This window comes from Hyperoodon ampullatus, assembly GCF_949752795.1.
Source record: "Hyperoodon ampullatus genome assembly, contig: scaffold_519, whole genome shotgun sequence".
NCBI lineage: Eukaryota > Metazoa > Chordata > Mammalia > Artiodactyla > Ziphiidae > Hyperoodon > Hyperoodon ampullatus.
The window spans coordinates 100,030-121,807 of NW_027640772.1; the positions used below are offsets into that span (position 1 = coordinate 100,030).

Below are 21,778 nucleotides of genomic sequence, written 5' to 3' on the forward strand. Positions count from 1 at the left end.
CGGCTTCAGCAGGCAGAAACTCTGACACTGAACCTATGGACAACAAACCTCCTTCCCAGGCTGTCATTTTCCATTCGGCTCCTGTTTTCCTAGCCCCCCATTTACGGCTTCAGCAGGAAAAGCTCTGACAAAGAACCTATGGACAACATACCTCCTTCCCAGGTTGTCATTTTTCATTCGACTCCTGTTTTCTCAGTCCTGCATTTATGCCTTCAGCCAACAAAAGCTTTGACACTGAACCTATGGACACCACACCTCCTTCCCAGGATGTCATTTTCATTCAGCTCCTGTTTTCCCCAGTCCCCCATTTATGGCTCCGAGGGTAGTAGCTGTGACACTGAACCTATGGACACCACACCTCCTTCCAGGCTGTCATTTTGCAGTCGGCTCCTGTTTTCACCAGCCCCCCATTTACCGCTTCAGCAGGCATAAGGTCTGATACTGAACCTATGGACAACACACCCTCCTTCCCAGCCTGTCTTCTTATATTGGGCTCCTGTTTTCCACAGTCCCCCATTTAGGGCTTCAGCAGGCAGAAGCTCTGACACTGAACCTACGGACAACACACCGCCTTCCCAGGCTGTCATTTTCCATTAGACTCCTGTTTTCCCCAGCCCCCCATTTCCATCTTCAGGAGGCAGAAACTCTGACACTGAACTTATGCACACCACACCCCCTTCCCAGGCTGTCATTTTCGATTTGGCTCCAGTTTCCCCCATCCCTCTATTTACGGCTTTAGCAGGCCGAAGCTCTGACACTGAACCTACGGACAACACACCTCCTTCCCAGGCTGTCTTCTTACATTGGGCTCCTGTTTTCCACAGCCCCCCATTTAGGGCTACAGCAGGCAGAAGCTCTGACACTGAACCTATGGACAACACACTGCCGTCCCAGGCTGTCATTTTCATTGGGCTCCTGTTTTCCCCAGCCCCCCATTTCCAACTTCAGGAGGCAGAAACTCTGACACTGAACTTATGCACACCACATCGCCTTCCCAGGCTGTCATTTTCGATTCGGCTCCTGCTTCCCCCAGCCCTCTATTTACAGCTTCAGCAGGCAGAAGTTCTGACGCTGAACCTAGAGACACCACACATCCTTCCCAGGCTGTCATTTTCCATTCGGCTCCCATTTTCCGCAGCCCCCCATTTACAGCTTCAGCAGGAAGAAGCTCAGATACTGAACCTATGGAGAACACACCTCTTCCCAGGCTGTCACTTTCCATTCGGCTACTGTTTTCCCAGCCCCCCATTTACAGCTTCAGCAGGCAGAAGCTCTGACCATGAACCTATGGACAACACACCTGCTTCCAGGCTGTCATTTTCCATTCGGCTCCAGTTGTCCTAGTCCCCCATTTAAGGCTTAAGCAGGCAGAAGCTTTGACACTGAACCTATAGATAACACACCTCCTTCCCAGGCTGTCATTTTCCATTTGGCTCTTGTTTTCCCAATGCCCCATTTACAGCTGCAAAAGGCAGAAGCTCTGACACTGAACCTATGAACACCACACCTCCTTCACAGGCTGTCATTTTCTCTTCGGCCCCTCTTTTCCCCTGGCCCCCATTTAGGCTTCAGCAGGCAGAAGGTCTGACATTAAACCTATGGAAAACACACCTCCTTCGGAAGCTGTCATTTTCCATTGGGCTCCTGTTTTCCCCAGCCCCCCATTTCCAGCTTCAGGAGGCAGAAACTCAGACACTGAACTTATGGACACCACACCCCCTTCCAAGGCTGTCATTTTCTATTCGGCTCCTATTTTCCCCAGCCCTCTATTTACAGCTTCAGCAGGCAGAAGCTCTGACACTGAACCTATGGACAACACACTTCCTTCTCAGGCTATCTTCTTAGCTTGGTCTCCTGTTTCCGCCAGGCCCCCATTTCCGGCTTCAGCAGGCAGAAGCTCTGACACTGATCTATGGACAACACACCTCCTTCACAGGCTATCATTTTCCACTCGGCTCCTGTTTTCACCAGCCCTGCCTTTACGGATTCAGCAGGCAGAAGCTGTGACACTGAACCTATGGACAACAAACCTCCTTCCCAGGCTGTCATTTTCCATTCGGCTCCTGTTTTCCTAGCCCCCCATTTACGGCTTAAGCAGGAAAAGCTCTGACAAAGAACCTATGGACAACATACCTCCTTCCCAGGTTGTCATTTTTCATTCGACTCCTGTTTTCTCAGTCCCCCATTTATGACTTCAGCCAACAGAAGCTTTGACACTGAACCTATGGACAGCATACCTCCTTCGCATGATGTCATTTTCATTCCGCTCCTGTTTTCCCCAGTCCCCCATTTATGGCTCAGAGGGTAGTAGCTGTGACACTGAACCTATGGACACCACACCTCCTTCCAGGCTGTCATTTTCCAGTCGGCTCCTGTTTTCACCAGCCCCCCATTTACCGCTTCAGCAGGCAGAAGCTCTGACACTGAACCTACGGAAAACACACCTCCTTCCCAGGCTGTCATTTTCCATCGAGCTCCTCTTTTCCCCAGCCACCCATTTAGGGCTTCAGCAGGCAGAAGCTCTGACACTGAACTTATGGACAACACACCTCATTCCCAAGCTGTCATTTTCCATTAGGATCCTGTTTTCCCCAGTTGCCCATTTACGGCTTCAGGAGGCAGAAACTCTGACACTGAACTTATGGACTCCACACCCCCTTCCCAGGCTGTCAGTTTCTATTCGGCTCCTATTTTCCCCAGCCCTCTATTTACAGCTTCAGCAGACCGAAGCTTTGACACTGAAGCTATAGACAACACACTTCCTTCCAAGGCGGGCATTTTCCATTTGGCTCCTGATCACCCCTGCCCCCCATTTACGGCTTCAGCAGGCAAAAGCTCTGACACTGAACCTATGGACGACACACCTCCTTCTCAGGCTGTCTTCTTACATTGGTCTCCTGTTTCCGCCAGCCCCCCTTTTCCGGGTTCAGCAGGCAGAAGCTCTGACAATGAACCTGTGGACACCAAACCTCCTTCACAGGATCTCATTTTCCATTCGTCTCTTGTTTTCCACAGACCCCCATTTACGGCTTCAGCAGGCAGAAGCTCTGAAAGGAACCAATGGACAACACACCTCCTTCCCAAGCAGTCATTTGCCATTAGGTTCCTGTTTTCTCAAGCCCCCATTTACGGCTTCAGCAGGCAGAAGCTCTGACACTGAACCTATGGAAAACACACCTCTTACCCAGGCTTTCAATTTCCATTTGGCTCCTGTTTTCCCCAGCCCCCCATTTGTGGCTTCAGCAGGCAGAAGCTCAGACAGTGAACCTATGGACAACACACCTCCTTCCAGGCTCTCATTTTCCACTCGGCTCCTGTTTCCACAAGCCCCCCCATTTCTGGGTTCAGCAAGCAGAAGCTCAGACACTGAAACTATGGACAACAAACCTCCTTCCCAGGCTGTCATTTTCCATTCGGCTCCTGTTTTCCCAGTCCCCCATTTACGGCTTCAGCAGGAAAAGCTCTGACAAAGAACCTATGGACAACATACCTCCTTCCCAGGTTGTCATTTTTCATTCGACTCCTGTTTTCTCAGTCCCGCATTTATGCCTTCAGCCAACAGAAGCTTTGACACTGAACCTATGGACACCACACCTCCTTCCCAGGATGTCATTTTCATTCAGCTCCTGTTTTCCCCAGTCCCCCATTTATGGCTCCGAGGGCAGTAGCTGTGACACTGAACCTATGGACACCACACCTCCTTCCAGGCTTTCAATTTCCATTTGGCTCCTGTTTTCCCCAGCCCCCCATTTGTGGCTTCAGCAGGCAGAAGCTCAGACAGTGAACCTATGGACAACACACCTCCTTCCAGGCTCTCATTTTCCACTCGGCTCCTGTTTCCACAAGCCCCCCCATTTCTGGGTTCAGCAAGCAGAAGCTCAGACACTGGAACTATGGACAACAAACCTCCTTCCCAGGCTGTCATTTTCCATTCGGCTCCTGTTTTCCCAGTCCCCCATTTACGGCTTCAGCAGGAAAAGCTCTGACAAAGAACCTATGGACAACATACCTCCTTCCCAGGTTGTCATTTTTCATTCGACTCCTGTTTTCTCAGTCCCGCATTTATGCCTTCAGCCAACAGAAGCTTTGACACTGAACCTATGGACACCACACCTCCTTCCCAGGATGTCATTTTCATTCAGCTCCTGTTTTCCCCAGTCCCCCATTTATGCCTCCGAGGGCAGTAGCTGTGACACTGAACCTATGGACACCACACCTCCTTACAGGCTGTCATTTTCCAGTCGGCTCCTGTTTTCCCCAGCCCCCCATTTACCGCTTCAGCAGGCAGAAGTTCTGACACTGAACCTATGGAAAACACACCTCCTAGCCAGGCTATCATTTTCCAATCGTCTCCTGCTTTCACCAGACCCACCTTTAAGGATTCAGTAGGCAGAAGCTCTGACACTGAACCTATGGAAAACACACCTCCTTCCCAGGCTGTCATTTTCCATCTAGCTCCTCTTTTCCCCAGCCACCCATTTAGGGCTTCAGCAGGCAGAAGCTCTGACACTGAACTTATGGACAACACACCTCATTCCCAAGCTCTCATTTTCCATTAGGATCCTGTTTTCCCCAGCTGCCCATTTACGGCTTCAGGAGGCAGAAACTCTGACACTGAACTTATGGACTCCACACCCCCTTCCCAGGCTGTCAGTTTCTATTCGGCTCCTATTTTCCCCAGCCCTCTATTTACAGCTTCAGCAGGCCGAAGCTTTGACACTGAAGCTATAGACAACACACTTCCTTCCAAGGCAGGCATTTTCCATTTGGCTCCTGATCACCCTTGCCCCCGATTTATGGCTTCAGCAGGCAAAAGCTCTGACACTGAACCTATGGACGACACACCTCCTTCTCAGGCTGTCTTCTTACATTGGTCTCCTGTTTCCGCCAGCCCCCCTTTTCCGGGTTCAGCAGGCAGAAGCTCTGACAATGAACCTGTGGACACCAAACCTCCTTCACAGATCTCATTTTCCATTCGTCTCTTGTTTTCCACAGACCCCCATTTACGGCTTCAGCAGGCAGAAGCTCTGAAAGGAACCAATGGACAACACACCTCCTTCCCAAGCAGTCATTTGCCATTAGGTTCCTGTTTTCTCAAGCCCCCATTTACGGCTTCAGCAGGCAGAAGCTCTGACACTGAACCTATGGAAAACACACCTCTTACCCAGGCTTTCAATTTCCATTTGGCTCCTGTTTTCCCCAGCCCCCCATTTGTGGCTTCAGCAGGCAGAAGCTCAGACAGTGAACCTATGGACAACACACCTCCTTCCAGGCTCTCATTTTCCACTCGGCTCCTGTTTCCACAAGCCCCCCCATTTCTGGGTTCAGCAAGCAGAAGCTCAGACACTGAAACTATGGACAACAAACCTCCTTCCCAGGCTGTCATTTTCCATTCGGCTCCTGTTTTCCCAGTCCCCCATTTACGGCTTCAGCAGGAAAAGCTCTGACAAAGAACCTATGGACAACATACCTCCTTCCCAGGTTGTCATTTTTCATTTGACTCCTGTTTTCTCAGTCCCGCATTTATGCCTTCAGCCAACAGAAGCTTTGACACTGAACCTATGGACACCACACCTCCTTCCCAGGATGTCATTTTCATTCAGCTCCTGTTTTCCCCAGTCCCCCATTTATGGCTCTGAGGGCAGTAGCTGTGACACTGAACCTATGGACACCACACCTCCTTCCAGGCTGTCATTTTCCAGTCGGCTCCTGTTTTCCCCAGCCCCCCATTTACCGCTTCAGCAGGCAGAAGTTCTAACACTGAACCTATGGAAAATACACCTCCTAGCCAGGCTATCATTTTCCAATCGTCTCCTGTTTTCACCAGACCCACCTTTAAGGATTCAGTAGGCAGAAGCTCTGACACTGAACCTACGGAAAACACACCTCCTTCCCAGGCTGTCATTTTCCATCTAGCTCCTCTTTTCCCCAGCCACCCATTTAGGGCTTCAGCAGGCAGAAGCTCTCATACTGAACCTATGGACAACACACCTCATTCCCAAGCTGTCATTTTCCATTAGGGTCCAGTTTTCCCCAGCCGCCCATTTAAGGCTTCGGCAGGCAGAAGCTCTGACACTGAAACTGTGGATAACACATCTCCTTCCCAGGCTATCATTTACCACTCGGTTTCTGTTTTCCCCAACGCCGATTTACGACTTCAGCAGGCAGAAGCTCCCACATTGAACCTATGGACAACACACCTCATTCCCAAGCTGTTATTTTCCATTAGGTTACTGTTTACCCCAGCCTCCCATTTACGGCTTCAGCAGGCATAAGGTCTGATACTGAACCTATGGACAACACATCTCCTTCCCAGGCTGTCTTCTTACATTGGGCTCCTGTTTTCCACAGCCCCCCATTTAGGGCTACAGCAGGCAGAAGCTCTGACACTGAACCTATGGACAACACACTGCCCTCCCACGCTGTCATTTTCATTGGGCTCCTGTTTTCCCCAGCCCCCCATTTCCAACTTTAGGAGGCAGAAACTCTGACACTGAACTTATGCACCCCACACCGCCTTCCCAGGCTGTCATTTTCAATTCGGCTCCTGCTTCCCCCAGCCCTCTATTTACGGCTTCAGCAGTTGGAAGTTCTGACGCTGAACCTAGAGACACCACACATCCTTCCCAGGCTGTCATTTTCCATTCGGCTCCCGTTTTCCGCAGCCCCGCATTTACAACTTCAGCAGGAAGAAGCTCAGATACTGAACCTATGGAGAACACACCTCTTCCCAGGCTGCCACTTTCCATTCGGCTACTGTTTTCCCAGCCCCCCATTTACGGCTTCAACAGGCAGAATCTCTGACCATGAAACTACGGACAACACACCTGCTTCCAGGCTGTCATTTTCCATTCGGCTCCAGTTTTCCCAGTCCCCCATTTAAGGCTTAAGCAGGCAGAAGCTTTGACACTGAACCTATAGATAACACACCTCCTTCCAGGCTGTCATTTTCTAGTCGGCTCCTGTTTTCACCAGCCCCCCATTTACCGCTTCAGCAGGCAGAAGCTTTGACACTGAACCTATGGATAACACACCTCCTTCCCAGGCTGTCATTTTACATTCGGCTCCTGTTTTCCCAACGCCCCATTTACAGCTGCAAAAGGCAGAAGCTCTGACACTGAAACTATGAACACCACACCTCCTTCGCAGGCTGTCCTTTTCTCTTCGGCCCCTGTTTTCCCCTGGCCCCCATTTAGGCGTCAGCAGACAGAAGGTCTGACATTAAACCTATGGAAAACACACCTCCTTCGGAGGCTGTCATTTTCCATTGGGCTCCTGTTTTCCCCAGCCCCCCATTTCCAGCTTCAGGAGGCAGAAACTCTGACACTGAACTTATGGACACCACACCCCCTTCCCAGGCTGTCATTTTCTATTCGGCTCCTATTTTCCCCAGCACTCTATTTACAGCTTCAGCAGGCAGAGGCGCTGACACTGAAGCGATGGACAACGCACTGCCATCCCAGGCTGTCATTTTCCAATTGACTCCTGATCACCCCTGCCCCCCATTTACGGCTTCAGCAGGCAGAAGCTCTGACACTGAACCTATGGACACCACACCCCCTTCCCAGGCTGTCATTTTCTATTCGGCTCCTATTTTCCCCAGCCCTCTATTTACAGCTTCAGCAGGCAGAGGCGCTGACACTGAAGCGATGGACAACGCACTGCCATCCCAGGCTGTCATTTTCCAATTGACTCCTGATCACCCCTGCCCCCCATTTACGGCTTCAGCAGGCAGAAGCTCTGACACTGAACCTATGGACAACACACCTCCTTCTCAGGCTGTCTTCTTACATTGGTCTCCTGTTTCTGCCAGCCCCCCATTTACGGCTTCAGCAGGCAGAAACTCTGACACTGAACCTATGGACAACAAACCTCCTTCCCAGGCTGTCATTTTCCATTCGGCTCCTGTTTTCCTAGCCCCCCATTTACGGCTTCAGCAGGAAAAGCTCTGACAAAGAACCTATGGACAACATACCTCCTTCCCAGGTTGTCATTTTTCATTCGACTCCTGTTTTCTCAGTCCTGCATTTATGCCTTCAGCCAACAAAAGCTTTGACACTGAACCTATGGACACCACACCTCCTTCCCAGGATGTCATTTTCATTCAGCTCCTGTTTTCCCCAGTCCCCCATTTATGGCTCCGAGGGTAGTAGCTGTGACACTGAACCTATGGACACCACACCTCCTTCCAGGCTGTCATTTTGCAGTCGGCTCCTGTTTTCACCAGCCCCCCATTTACCGCTTCAGCAGGCATAAGGTCTGATACTGAACCTATGGACAACACACCCTCCTTCCCAGCCTGTCTTCTTATATTGGGCTCCTGTTTTCCACAGTCCCCCATTTAGGGCTTCAGCAGGCAGAAGCTCTGACACTGAACCTACGGACAACACACCGCCTTCCCAGGCTGTCATTTTCCATTAGGCTCCTGTTTTCCCCAGCCCCCCATTTCCATCTTCAGGAGGCAGAAACTCTGACACTGAACTTATGCACACCACACCCCCTTCCCAGGCTGTCATTTTCGATTTGGCTCCAGTTTCCCCCATCCCTCTATTTACGGCTTTAGCAGGCCGAAGCTCTGACACTGAAGCTATGGACAACACACTTCCTTCCCAGGCGGTCATTTTCGATTGGGCTCCTTTTCTGCCCAGCCCCCCATTTACGGCTTCAGCAGGCAGAAGCTCAGACACTGAACCTATGGACCACACACCTCTTCCCAGGCTGTCACTTTCCATTCAGCTACTGTTTTCCCAATGCCCCATTTACAGCTGCAAAAGGCAGAAGCTCTGACACTGAACCTATGAACACCACACCCCCTTCCCAGGCTGTCATTTTCGATTTGGCTCCAGTTTCCCCCATCCCTCTATTTACGGCTTTAGCAGGCCGAAGCTCTGACACTGAAGCGATGGACAACACACATCCTTCCCAGGCGGTCATTTTCCATTGGGCTCCTGATCACCCCTGCTCCCCATTTACGGCTTCAGCAGGCAGAAACTCTGACACTGAACCTATGGAAAACACCCTTCCTTCCCAGGCTGTCATTTTCCATTGGGCTCCTGTTTTCCCCAGCCCCCCATTTACCGCTTCAGCAGGCAGAAGTTCCGACACTGAACCTATGGACAACACACCTCCTTCTCAGGCTGTCATTTTCCACTGGGCTCCTGTTTTCCCCAGCCCCCCATTTACCGCTTTAGTAGGCAGAAGTTTTGACACCGAACCTATGGACAACACACCTCCTAGCCAGGCTATCATTTTCCACTCGTCTCCTGTTTTCACCAGACTCACATTTAAGGATTCAGTACGCAGAAGCTCTCACACTGAACCTATGGACAACACACCTCTTTCCCAGGCTTTCAATTTCCATTTGGCTCCTGATCACCCCTGCCCCCCATGTACGGCTTCAGCAGGCAGAAGCTCTGACACTGAACCTATAGACACCAAACCTCCTTCCCAGGCTGTCATTTTCCATTAGGGCCCTGCTTTCCCCAGCCCCCCAATTTACGGCTTCAGCAGGCAAAAGCTCTGACACTGAACCTATGGACAATACACCTCATTCTCAGGTTGTCTTCTTCCATTGGTCTCCTGTTTCCGCCAGCCCCCCATTTCTGGCTTCAGCAGGCAGAAGTTCTGACACTGAACCTACAGACAACACACCTACATCCTAGGCTGTCATTTTGCATTCGGCACCTGCTTTCCCAGCCCCCCATTTACGGCTTCAGCAGGCAGAAGCTCTGACACTGAACCTATGGACACCACACCTCCTTCACAGTACGTCATTTTCCATTCATCTCTTGTTTTCCACAGACCCCCATTTACGGCTCCAGCAGGCAGAAGCTCTGAAACGGACCTATGGACAATACACCTCCTTCCCAAGCAGTCATTTGCTATTAGGTTCCTGTTTTCTCAAGCCCCCATTCACGGCTTCAGCAGGCAGAAGCTCTCACACTGAACCTATGGACAACACACCTCTTTCCCAGGCTTTCAATTTCCATTTGGCTCCTGTTTTCCCCAGCCCCCCATTTATGGCTTCAGCGGTCAGAACCTCGACACGGAACCTATGCACAACACACCTCCTTCCCAGGGTGTCATGTTCCACTAGGCTCTTGTTTTCACCAGCCCCGCATTTACGGCTTCAGGTGGCCGAAGCTCTGACAGTGAATCTATGGACAACACACCTCCTTCAAAGGCTGTCATTGTCCATTTGGCTCCTGTTTTCCCCCGTCTACCATTTATGGTGTCAGCAGGCATGAGCTCTGAAACTGAACCTATGAACACCACACCTCCTCCACAGGCTGTCATCTTCCAGTCGGCTCCTGTTTTTCACAGTGCCCCATTTATGTCTTCAACCGGCAGAAGCTCTGACACTGAAACTACGGACAACACACCTCCTTCCCAGGCTGTCATTTAACCTTCGGCTCCTGTTTTCCTAAGCCCCCCATTTACAGCTTCAGCAGGCAGAAGCTCTGACACTGAACCTACGGACAACACACCTGCTTCCACGCTGTCGTTTTTCATTCGGCTCCTGTTTTCCCCAGACCAACATTTCCGGCTTTAGCAGGTAACGCTCTGACACTGAACCTATGGACAACACACCTCCCTCCCAAGATATCATTTTCTTTCGGCTCCTGTTTTCCCAAGCCCCACATTTATGGCTTCAGCAGGCAGAAGCTCTGACACTGAATCTATGACTATCAGCCCTCCCTCATGGCTGTCATTTTCCCTTAGGCTCCTGATTTCCCCAGCCCCCCATTTATGGCTTTAGCGGGCAGAACCTCTGACACTGAACCTATGAACAACACACCTCCTTCCCAGGCTGTCATGTTCCACTCAGCTCCTGTTCTCACCAGCCCCACATTTAAGGCTTCAGGAGGCAGAAGCTCTGACACTAACCCTATGGACAACATACCTCCTTCCCAGGTTGTCATTTTCATTCGACTCCTGTTTTCCTAGTCCCGCATTTATGCCTTCAGCCAACAGAAGCTTTGACACTGAACCTATGGACACCACACCTCCTTCCCAGGATGTCATTTTCATTCAGCTCCTGTTTTCCCCAGTCCCCCATTTTTGGCTCAGAGGGCAGTAGCTGTGACACTGAACCTATGGACACCACACCTCCTTCCAGGCTGTCATTTTCCATTGGGCTCCTGTTTTCCCCAGTCCCCCATTTACCGCTTCAGCAGGCAGAAGTTCTGACACTGAACCTATGGAAAACACACCTCCTTCCCAGGCTGTCATTTTCCAATTGTCTCCTGTTTTCACCAGACCCACCTTTAAGGATTCAGTAGGCAGAAGCTCTGACACTGAACCTATGGACAACACACCTCATTCCCAAGCTGTCATTTTCCATTAGGGTCCAGTTTTCCCCAGCCGCCCATTTAAGGCTTCGGCAGGCAGAAGCTCTGACACTGAAACTGTGGATAACATACCTCCTTCCCAGGCTATCATTTACCACTCGGTTTCTGTTTTCCCCAACGCCGACTTACGGCTTCAGCAGGCAGAAGCTCCCACACTGAACCTATGGACAACACACCTCATTCCCAAGCTGTTATTTTCCATTAGATTACTGTTTACCCCAGCCCCCCATTTATGGCTTCAGCAGGCATAAGGTCTGATACTGAACCTATGGACAACACACCTCCTTCCCAGGCTGTCTTCTTACATTGGGCTCCTGTTTTCCATAGCCCCCCATTTATGGCTTCAGCATACAGAAACTTTGACAGGGAACCTATGGACACCACACCTCCTTCCCAGGATGTCATTTTCATTCAGCTCCTGTTTTCGCCAGCCCCCCAATCATAGCTCAGAGGGCAGTAGCTGTGACACTGAAGCTATGGACACCACACCTCCTTCCAGTCTGTCATTTTCCACTCGGCTCCTATTTTCATCAGCCCCACACTTACGGATTCAGTATGCAGAAGCTCTGACACTGAACCTATGAAAAACAGACCTCTTTCTCAGGCTGTCATTTTCCATTTGGCTTCTGTATTCCCCAGCCCCCCATTTACGGCTTCAACAAGCAGAAGCTCTGACACTGAACCTATGGACACCACACCTCCTTCCTAGGCTGTCATTTTCCATTTGACGTTTGTTTTCCCCAGCCCCCCATTTACGGCTTCAGCAGGCAGAAGCTGTGACAGTGAGTCTATGGACAGCACACCTCATTTCCAAGCTGTCATTTTCCATTCGGTTCCTGTTTTCCCAGACCCCTATTTACGGCTTCAGCAGGCAGAAGCTCTGACACGGAGCCTATGGACAACTCAGCTCCTTCCCAAGCTGTGATTTTGCATTAGGTTCCTGTTTTCTCTAGCCCCCCGTTTACTGCTTCAGCAGGCAGAAGCTCTGACACTGAACCTATGGACAATACACCTGTTTCACAGGCTTTCAATTTCCATTTGGCTCTTGTTTTCCTCAGCCCCCCATTTCCTGCTTCAGCAAGCAGGAGCTCGTACACTGAACCTATGGACAACACACCTCCTTCTAAGGCTGTCATTTTCCACTGGGGTCCTGTTTTCCCCAGCCCCCCATTTTAGCTTCAGGAGGCAGAAACTCTGACACTGAGCCTATGGACAGTGTACCCCCTTCCCAGGCTGTCATTTTCTATTCGGATCCTGTTTTCCCCAGCCCTCTTTTTACAGCTTCAGCAGGCAGAAGCTCTGACACTAAACCTATGGACAACACATCTCCTTCCCAGGCTGTCATTTTCCATTCGGCTCCTGTTTTCCCAGCCCCCCACTTACGGCTTCAGCAGGCAGAAGCTCTGCCAGTGAACCTATGGACAACACACCTCCTTCCCAGGCTGTCATTTTCCATTCGGCTCCTGTTTTCCCAGCCCCCCACTTACGGCTTCAGCAGGCAGAAGCTCTGCCAGTGAACCTATGGACACCACACCTCCTTCCCAAGCTGTCATTTTCCAATCTGCCCCTGTCTCCTGGCAGAACTAACAGCCATTTCACTGGGCTGTTCCTAGTCTGGGAACACACCACCCATTGGTAGCCTCAGTCTATGCCTCAACACATTTACCTGCAATGCGACCAACAGATAGCCCAACACTTCAAGCTTCCTTGCACCCAGGTCTCCCGTCTCAGGCCAAACTGGGGCACAATGATGGGCAGAGGCCTAACGAGTATTTTCTATTGGAAAACCCAGCAGCCTCAGCACAAGATGAAGTCCTAGCTGCTCCTGCAGCCTAGCCACCGCGAGTCAGCCTCCTGCAGTCAGCTTTGCCCTCTTCCCTATTCGCCACCACCAGCAACACGCAGCGGGCCTTTGGCAAAAACCCAGGCATTCTCCCCAGGGCTGTGTCCATTGCTACTGGCTTTGGAGTTGCCACCAGGATGCCCAGTACTGGGACGGTAGCTCGCTCTTTGCCTACACCACACCGGGCCCACTGTTCATGTGACCTGCAACCCCTACGGCCGGTGGGAGCCTTGGAGTTGGTGTGTCAGCCCCAGGCCTCACTCATTCAGAGGCATCCAGACCACTTAACTTTCGGGCAGGACTAAGTGGGGCACCCAGCACCGCTTCTCTTCCTACTTTGGGCCAGACAACCTGCCATCTACCTACCACGGCAAGGCTGCTGCAGTAGGAGGGGCAGGCACCATCCCAGCATTTGGGAACATGCTGGAAAAGGGCATCGAGTGGGCCGCACGTATCTCAGAAGAATGTTTTTCTCAGGCTGATGAAGAGAAGCAACAGGACTTGCCTGTGGTGATGCCAGTTTTTGACAGAAATACCTGCAGCATCCCCAAATCCCAAGTCTCTTTCATTGACTATTTCATCACAGACATGTTTGTTGCTTGGGACACCTTTGTAGACCTGCCTGAGTTAATGCAGCATCTTGACAACAATTTTAAATACTGGAAGGGACTGGACAAACTGAAGCTGCGGAGCCTCCGCCCACCTCCTGAATAGCGGGCGACACTGCCTGGGGCCCTGACGCTGTGTCCCTCCAGTCACTTGGGATTCCTGAGGGCACAGTTTCTTGGTCCTTTCGTCCCCCGGTCTGCAGAGCCTGTAAGAGCACACAGGGACGTCGGCAACCTTCTGTAGCCACCATCTGATGCCACTGCCGTAAAGTGAGACTTAGTCCACTCAAGGTACCTGGGCCTGATGCGGGGGCTCTTCAGAAAGTCACGTGAGAACCACGGTTTGCATTTGCGTCCATTAAAACACGAGCTCGGGACTGCCCCCGCAAAGGACGGAGATGCATTTCCTGCCAGTGACAGAGAGTGTCTTGTTAAAATTTCTCTCAGTTATGTTCAGCACTTAAGAACAGCTAATGGCAATCGGATCTCTTTTCATATCATAGAAGGTGCGATCACTCACTTTGGAACACTACTGAAAGCGACTTCTCTTTTAAAATTGAACAGAAAATGCAGACAAAGAAATTTTGAAGTTGATTATTAATATCAATTATTAAAATGTTTTATTTATTTTATTAGAAGTTCAATATTTTCTATGAATTTAAAAATAATTCAAAGCCAAGGCCAACTTTAAATGCCATGACCAAATTTACATGATTCATATTCATTCAATATGCATTACTTCGTGTACAGACTTATTTTCATAATGCAAATTTAAAATATAAAATGACACGTTTTTACTGCAAAAAAAAAAAAAAAAAACCCACACTGGAGGCTAGATAATCCCTGATGTGTGATAAGGAACCACACTTTATGATTGTACTCTTCGATAATGCTGAAATGTCTTTTGGGGCGTCTTTTTATTCAATTGAGACTTAGGCCAGTCATCTTCATACATTCCCACTACACCCAGAGAGGATGGATTTGGCATCCAGGTTCATGTGTCTGGAGAAACAAAGGAAGAGTTCGTACCTGCTCTGTAATTATGGAAAATTTAAGTTGACCTCAAATGTACCAAGCTGCTTAAAATAGCAGAAAAGATCCTCTTTAATAACTGGCTTGGCTCTGAGCTAACCCACTAAAATATCATATCACAAGAGTTATAATTGTGCCCAGTTCTGGCTGACCCTAGAGTTCTGCTGGGCCTCCACTAGGTTTCATAATGGCAAAATTCCTGAGTCTGTGGAGGGGAGAACAGAAACCCATGTGCATTATCTGGTAGGTCTGCCAGTAATAAATGCTATGGAGATTAAGCAGTATATGGTGAGATGAGATTGTGGGCAGAGTGAAGCAAGGCTTTCAACTTAAACGGTAGACAGGATATGTCTTATTGGGAAGGTGGAATCTGAACAGTCTAGAGAGAGGCAGATGAGTCAGACATCTGAGGGAAAAGCATTCCAGATCATGGGAATAACCTCTGCAAGGCCCAGAGGAAGGATGCCAGTGTCCTCAGGGAAGAGTTAGTAAATAATGTGGCTGGAATAGAGTCAGCAAGTAGGAGGGAGGGAAGGAGGAAAGGAGGACAGAGAAGATGTGTGTGGAATTCCATGCACACCATTTACTGATTGAGTGATCACAAACAGTTAATTCAACCTTCAAGTGTTTAAGTGGACTCAGTGCTTTTTCCTGTGGCCTATTGACCTCTCAAGAGTTTTGGAAGGATAAAATAATGTAGGGAAGTGACATATAAGCCATTGTTACTGTTCTTTACATAAGGATAGATGGATAGACAGGTAGATATAGATAGATACAAAGATAGATAGATACATAGATAGAGAGATGGTAGAGAGATAGAGAGAGAGAGAGATAGATACAAAGATAGATAGATACATAGATAGAGAGCTGATAGAGAGATAGCGAGAGCGAGAGCAAGAGCGAGAGCGAGAGCGAGAGCAAGAGAGAGAGAGAGAGAGAGAGAGAGAGAGACAAAGATAGATACATAGATAGATAGATAGATAGATTCCCAGATAGATACACAGATAGATAAACAGAGTTAAGGACTGAATTTCTGTGCCCACCCACCCACCAAATTCATATGTTGAAACCCTATCCCCTTATGTATGATGGAATTAGGAGGTGGGGCCTTTAGGAGGTAATTAGGTTTAGAAGAGGTCATGAGGATGAAGCTGCCATGATGTGATTAGCTCTTATAAGAAGAGGAAGACACACCAGAGTTTTCCCTCTCCACCATGTGAAGAGACAGCAAGAATGTGGCCCTCTACAAGCCAAAAAAGGAGGACTCACCAGGAACTGGATTTGCCTTGATCTTGGACTTCCCAGACTCTAGAACTGTGTGAAACTTCTGTTGTTTAAACCACTCAGTCTATGATATTTTGTTATAGCAGCCTAAGCAGACTGATACAGATAGGTAAACAGGGAGATAATGATTGATAGATGATAGATAGATAAATAGATAGATAGACAGATATACATACATACATTCATACTCACTTCAATGACAGATGGAGATACTGCACATATCTGTATGCTTAATGAATTCCTTAGAAAGCTTTCACTTGGCAATTCAGCTGGGAGATCCCCTTTTTAAAGGGAGCATAAAAGTGCTTACTTTTATGAAGTACACACGTGGAAAAATATAACTCAGCCTAAAAATGCACAGCACTGAGCCTAGTGCAACATTTATGAGATTAGACCTGTAAAAACAAAGAACACCATCACAGAAAGGCTTCCAGACTCCTCCAGGCACCCAGGCGCCTGATTCATTTACTCTGAGTTGTTTGTTGCGGTTCCAGAGGATCAAAACTCCTGCTCCCGAACCTTTTTTGTTTGTTTTCTTTTTTGAGATTCCATATATACCTGTTAGCACACGGTATTTGTTTTTCTCTTTCTGACTTACTTCACTCTATATGACAGACTCTAGGTCCATCCACCTCACTACAAATAACTCAATTTCATTTCCTTTTAAGGTTCAGTAATATTCCATTGTATATATGTGCCACATCTTCCTTATCCATTCATCTGTCGATGGACACTTAGGTTGCTTCCATGTCCCGGCTATTGTAAATAGAGCTGCAATGAACATATTGGTACATGACTCTTTTTGAATTATGGTTTTCTCAGGGCATATGCCCAGTAGTGGGATTGCTGGGGCAGGACAGGAATAAAGATGCAGACATAGAGAATGGACTTGAGGACACGGGGAGGGGGAAGGGGAAGCTGGGACAAAGTGAGAGAGTGGCATGGACATATATACACTACCAAATGTAAAATAGATAGCTAGTGGGAAGCAGCCACATAGCACAGGGACATCAGCTCAGGGTTTTCTGACCACCTAGAGGGGTGGGATAGGGAGGGTGGGAGGGAGACGCAAGAGGGAGGGGATATGGGGATATATGTATATGTATAGCTGATTCACTTTGTTATAAAACAGAAACTAACACACCATTGTAAAGCAACTATACTCCAATAAAGATGTTAAAACAAAAAACAAAAAAACTCCTGCTACCTGGCTTCAGAGAATCTCCTGCCCTTGTAGTCAGAACTGCCTCCCAGAAGCAGGGTTGATATCCAGGTTGCTTCTAATAGTTCCACACCTTCTGTCTGTGGTGCCTGGCAATATTACCAGGGAAGTTATTTCTAAATAAATAATAAAAGTATTTTTTATGAAAATAATACATCAACATGATAGCAACTCAAATAATACTGAAATTCAACCCGTCTAACCCCAGTTCCCCTCTCCAGAGACAGGTTTTCACTACTTCAATGTCACCCCCATAATTCTAAACATTATGTTTATCCTGCTATATCCATTTTAGATCCATTTTAACACCCTAACGTGAAGGAGGAAGATAAACTCCTACCCCCATTACTACTCATCACTCTTCTTTTCCAATACATCATATTCATGTCATTACTCATACTACTTCTCTTTTGTAACTTCATGTAGTTTTCCTAGCTTTATTGATGGGAGAAGTGCTAGCATAGTAGCTAAAAGCACTGGATCTGGACATGGACCACCTGGCTTGGAAGCTTTCTTCCTCAGTTAATTAGCTCTGCAATCCTGAGTAATTTATATAACCTTTCTGGGCCTCTGTTTCCTCACCAGTAAACCGAGCAAATAGATGATACCCATCACACGGAGTTGCTCATGATGATGCAAATAATAATAAGGCATTTGCAGTCTTTAGTATCCAACATGCAGAAGCTCTCCAGAAATATTAGCTATACTATCAACTTTCTTATGGTATCAACTTTCCCCCTAATCTCATCATTTTCTTTCTGCATGAGACTATTTGCGCACCCACAGCTCTCTGTCTTTCCTCTACAGTTGTACAACTCACCTTCTGTCAATACCATGTTTGTTTCATTTGTCTGTGTGGATCACATTCACATTTTCTTATGCAATCACAGCAAAGATTCCTGTGTTTTATCTACAGGTTGACAACAAGGGTTGAAAACCAAGAAGTTATATTAACTATTTAAGTTCTGCTCAGTCCTGGGGACAAGAGAATGGTAGGACTGTATTTTCTTCTCTCTAGGTATGGCACCCCTACTTCTGTCGTTATCAATTATTTAAACTCATGCTATATTTTAGTTTGCTTTTTACTTCAACTACTACCTTCTCACAAGATTTCATTACTTCTCCTAAAATTTCACCCACCTTCTTTTTTTCCTCCCTGCACTATTTGCCCATAATAAATTATTTTTTTAATTTTCAAATTCAGGATCGTTTCCTTGGCTGGGTCCCATCCTTTGCCAGAATGCTTCTCCCTCTCCTCTCAGTTTGGAAGCTGTAAGACCAAAGTAAGGATAAGATCTTAAAAGAAAGGGGACCAACTTGCTTTTAGGCTAGGCCATAAATAATGACTAATTACTAATTATGGAAAATGCATAATTCTGGCCCCATCATCCTAATTTCCTTGCTTTGTGGGAGAGCTAACCATCTGGATTTCAACTGGCACTCCAGGTTATTATGAGGCAGGTAGTCCTTATTCCATATTGAGCCAAATACTGCTCTAGGCCATCAGTGAGATTTCACCAAGGGGGCCTCATGTATCTTGGAAGATTAAAAATTTTTAAGGCACTTCAGGCTAAAACTCTGATTAGTAATAAGCAGGTATTTTCCCTGCATATGTCTCTCAAGAATTAGAAGGTGGCTTGGGGAAGATTTGAGAATTTCAGACTCACGGATGCATGTCTTTCTTGTCCTAAATATTTTCCTTTTAGAGATCCAGAAACAGCCCTTGACTGTTATGAGACTGCCCAGGCCCTCCCTGAGCCAGTCACTGCCGTGAACCCAGGTTGATGTGATGTAGTGAGGCTGCCTGACCAGCAGTTCACACTTTACCTGAGACAGACCTGGGCGTGGTCCTCTCAGCAGTCCCAGGACAGGAACTTTCTCTAATTCTTGAGAGACACATGCAGGGAAAATACCCTGCTTATTACTGACCAGAGTTTTAGCCTGAAGTAGTGCCATACAAAATTCTTAATCTTACAAGATACATGAGACCCTTGGTGAGATCTCACTGATGGCCTAAACCAGTATTTGGCTCAATATGGAATAAGGACTACCTGCCTCAGAATTACCTGGAGTACTGGTTGAAATCCAGATGGTTTTCAGATGCCCCTCCCAGGTAGGAAAACCGAGGCTCGGAGAATCCCACAGGTGCTAAGTGGTAGAGCCATAATACGCACCTCCTGGATTTGTCCAGTGCTGAGGAGCTGGGAGAGACAGAAAAACCGAACCAAACAAAACCACTCTTGAAAAGTTGTCTCTCTGAGGTAAACAGTACTTCTGTCTTAAATTCACGCTAAGTTGGAGGATCAGAGACTTTCTTAGAAGTAGGTTTTCACAAGACAGAGGACAAATGAAAGTTTATGTCTAAAGATATGGGGATTGGTTGGGGTTGGGGGGGACATTGAGATAAAGGGTTCAAAACACGAGCTCCATCAATTTCTAGTTTGCTACAGGGCTCGCCCAGGCTGTTGTATAGACACTTGGAAACACTGACTGTGGTGAAATATCTAAGCTAGCCACGTGGACAATCGCTCAAAAATACTTTTCTGTTTCCCTTGAAACACGATCTTATGGATTACACCAAATAAATATCTCAAAGTTATGACAGAAAGTTGAGTAAGTTATACTCTTGGAATTGCATTTATTATTAATAAGCACAACTGTAGTGCTTGGACTATAACAAGTACTATTCTAAGTGCTTTGCAAATATTAACTCACTTAATCCTCATAATGGCAACCCTATAGGTAGGTATTATTCGTAATATTCACCTGTTTTGGAGGAAACTGAGGCCCAGAGAGGTTGAAAAGCTTGTCTAATGCCACACAATAAGTAGGTGGCAAAAACCCAGGATTAAAACCAGACCGTCTAGACTTTCATCACTTTGCTGTGTCACCTTATTATAAGTTGTGTTTAGGGAAGGGACGAAATTGACAAGACTGAACTAAAAGGAGGAGGGAGAAATGAGAAAATGAGTGATCCTAGAAACTAAAGAGGATTTAGGCTCAGAAATTTCTAGTGATGTGACCCGGAAGAACAAGAACTTGGTGGGTATATTAACTTGGGGTAGTATCTGAATCCACTGAGAAATGGTTTTGTTTTCTTTAAAATTTAGAAAGGCCACTTGGATGAAGATTAATGAAAAAAAAAGTAGAAAGGAAAAGAAGAAGGTGCCTTAAGTGAGACATAACTTCTTCCCTCTAAGTAACAGGGGTGGGGTTCCTGTGGGAAAGGATGAAGCTCTCTCTAAAGGTTTGTCACCAGGATGAACAAGGAGAAACATGGCAACCATTGTACTGGTTTTGATGATCCCTCAAAACCACGGCTCCAGTTTCCAAGAACAACCTACGGTAGCATAACTACTGTGTGTCAGACTTGCCACTAAGTGTGTTTCCAGTCACACATTTTAATTGGAGAAATAGTTCCTAGAGCTACGCATTAGTTCCCTATGGCTGCTGTAACAAATTACTACAAATGAGCTTGCGTAAAACAAAACACACTTATTTTCTTATGGTTCTGGAAGACAGAGGTCCAAAACCAGTTTCCCTGGGCTGAAACTAGGAGTTGACAGGCCCATCCATCCTCCTTCCACAGGCTCTAGGGAGAATCTGTTTCCTTGCCAGCATTCCTTGACTTCTGGCCACATCAATCCAACCCCCACTTCATCATCACATTCTCTTTGGAGTAAACATTCCCTCTGCCTCTCTCCCATGAGAACACCAGTGGTTACATTTCAGCCCATCCAGGTAGTCCAGGAAAATCTCCCCATCCCAAGACCCTTACTTTCATCCCATTGGCAAAATCCCTTCTGCCATTTAAGGTGACATTCACAGGTTCTGGGGATTAGAACGTGGACATTTGGGGGCAATGGTATTATTCAGTCTACTACAAGGTAGATACTATTATCTTTCTCAGATGCAGGAAATGAAGTTTAGGGAAGCAATCTGTCTCGGGTCTACAACTTCCAGCGTAGAGATTTAAATTCTACCAGTGAGACTTTAGGACACACTCTAAACAACTTTCATCTGTGTCCTTAACTACTGCATAATCCTTGGTTAAGAGTCACACTTAGGTATCAAGAGCCAATTGAATAAAACACTATGTACTGTCTCATCTTTCACTTTATTTACCTGGTGTATTTGTGACTCTTGCCCAGAGCAGAAGAGTTCAGAAAATTGTTATGCAGGTTTACTAAGAGAAAGCATTTACTGTTTGATGTGCACGGAGTAATGGAAGCTTTTTTAAAATAAAATATGCCACCAAATAGTGTTAGCACCATTTTAGGTATTTAAACAACCAGACAACAAGATCGAAAGGCTACAGACGCAAAGGTGTCAGGGACATGTCTAAAGGCAACCTGCCAAAAAAAGGGCTGGTACCAGATGCCAGATGCCCAGGCCTGAATTCATCCTATCCAGTCCTGATTACGCACCTGTTCAGAGG

General features: G+C 47.5%; 1 long non-coding RNA gene across 2 annotated transcripts in view; it reads right to left on the reverse strand.

The window, feature by feature from the left end:
- LOC307070039 overlaps positions 1–21,778 on the reverse strand; it is an 80,246-nt gene that overhangs the window by 38,125 nt on the left and 20,343 nt on the right. The window contains exons 3-4 of one of the 2 annotated variants that reach the window (XR_013811522.1): positions 17,326–17,456; positions 16,311–16,399 (exon numbers count right to left, since the gene is read on the reverse strand). The exons of the other annotated variant lie outside the window; for it this stretch is intronic. This is a non-coding gene — a long non-coding RNA (uncharacterized lncRNA). Of the gene's footprint in view, positions 1–16,310; positions 16,400–17,325; positions 17,457–21,778 lie in introns of those variants that run through there. 2 annotated transcript variants of the gene reach the window in all.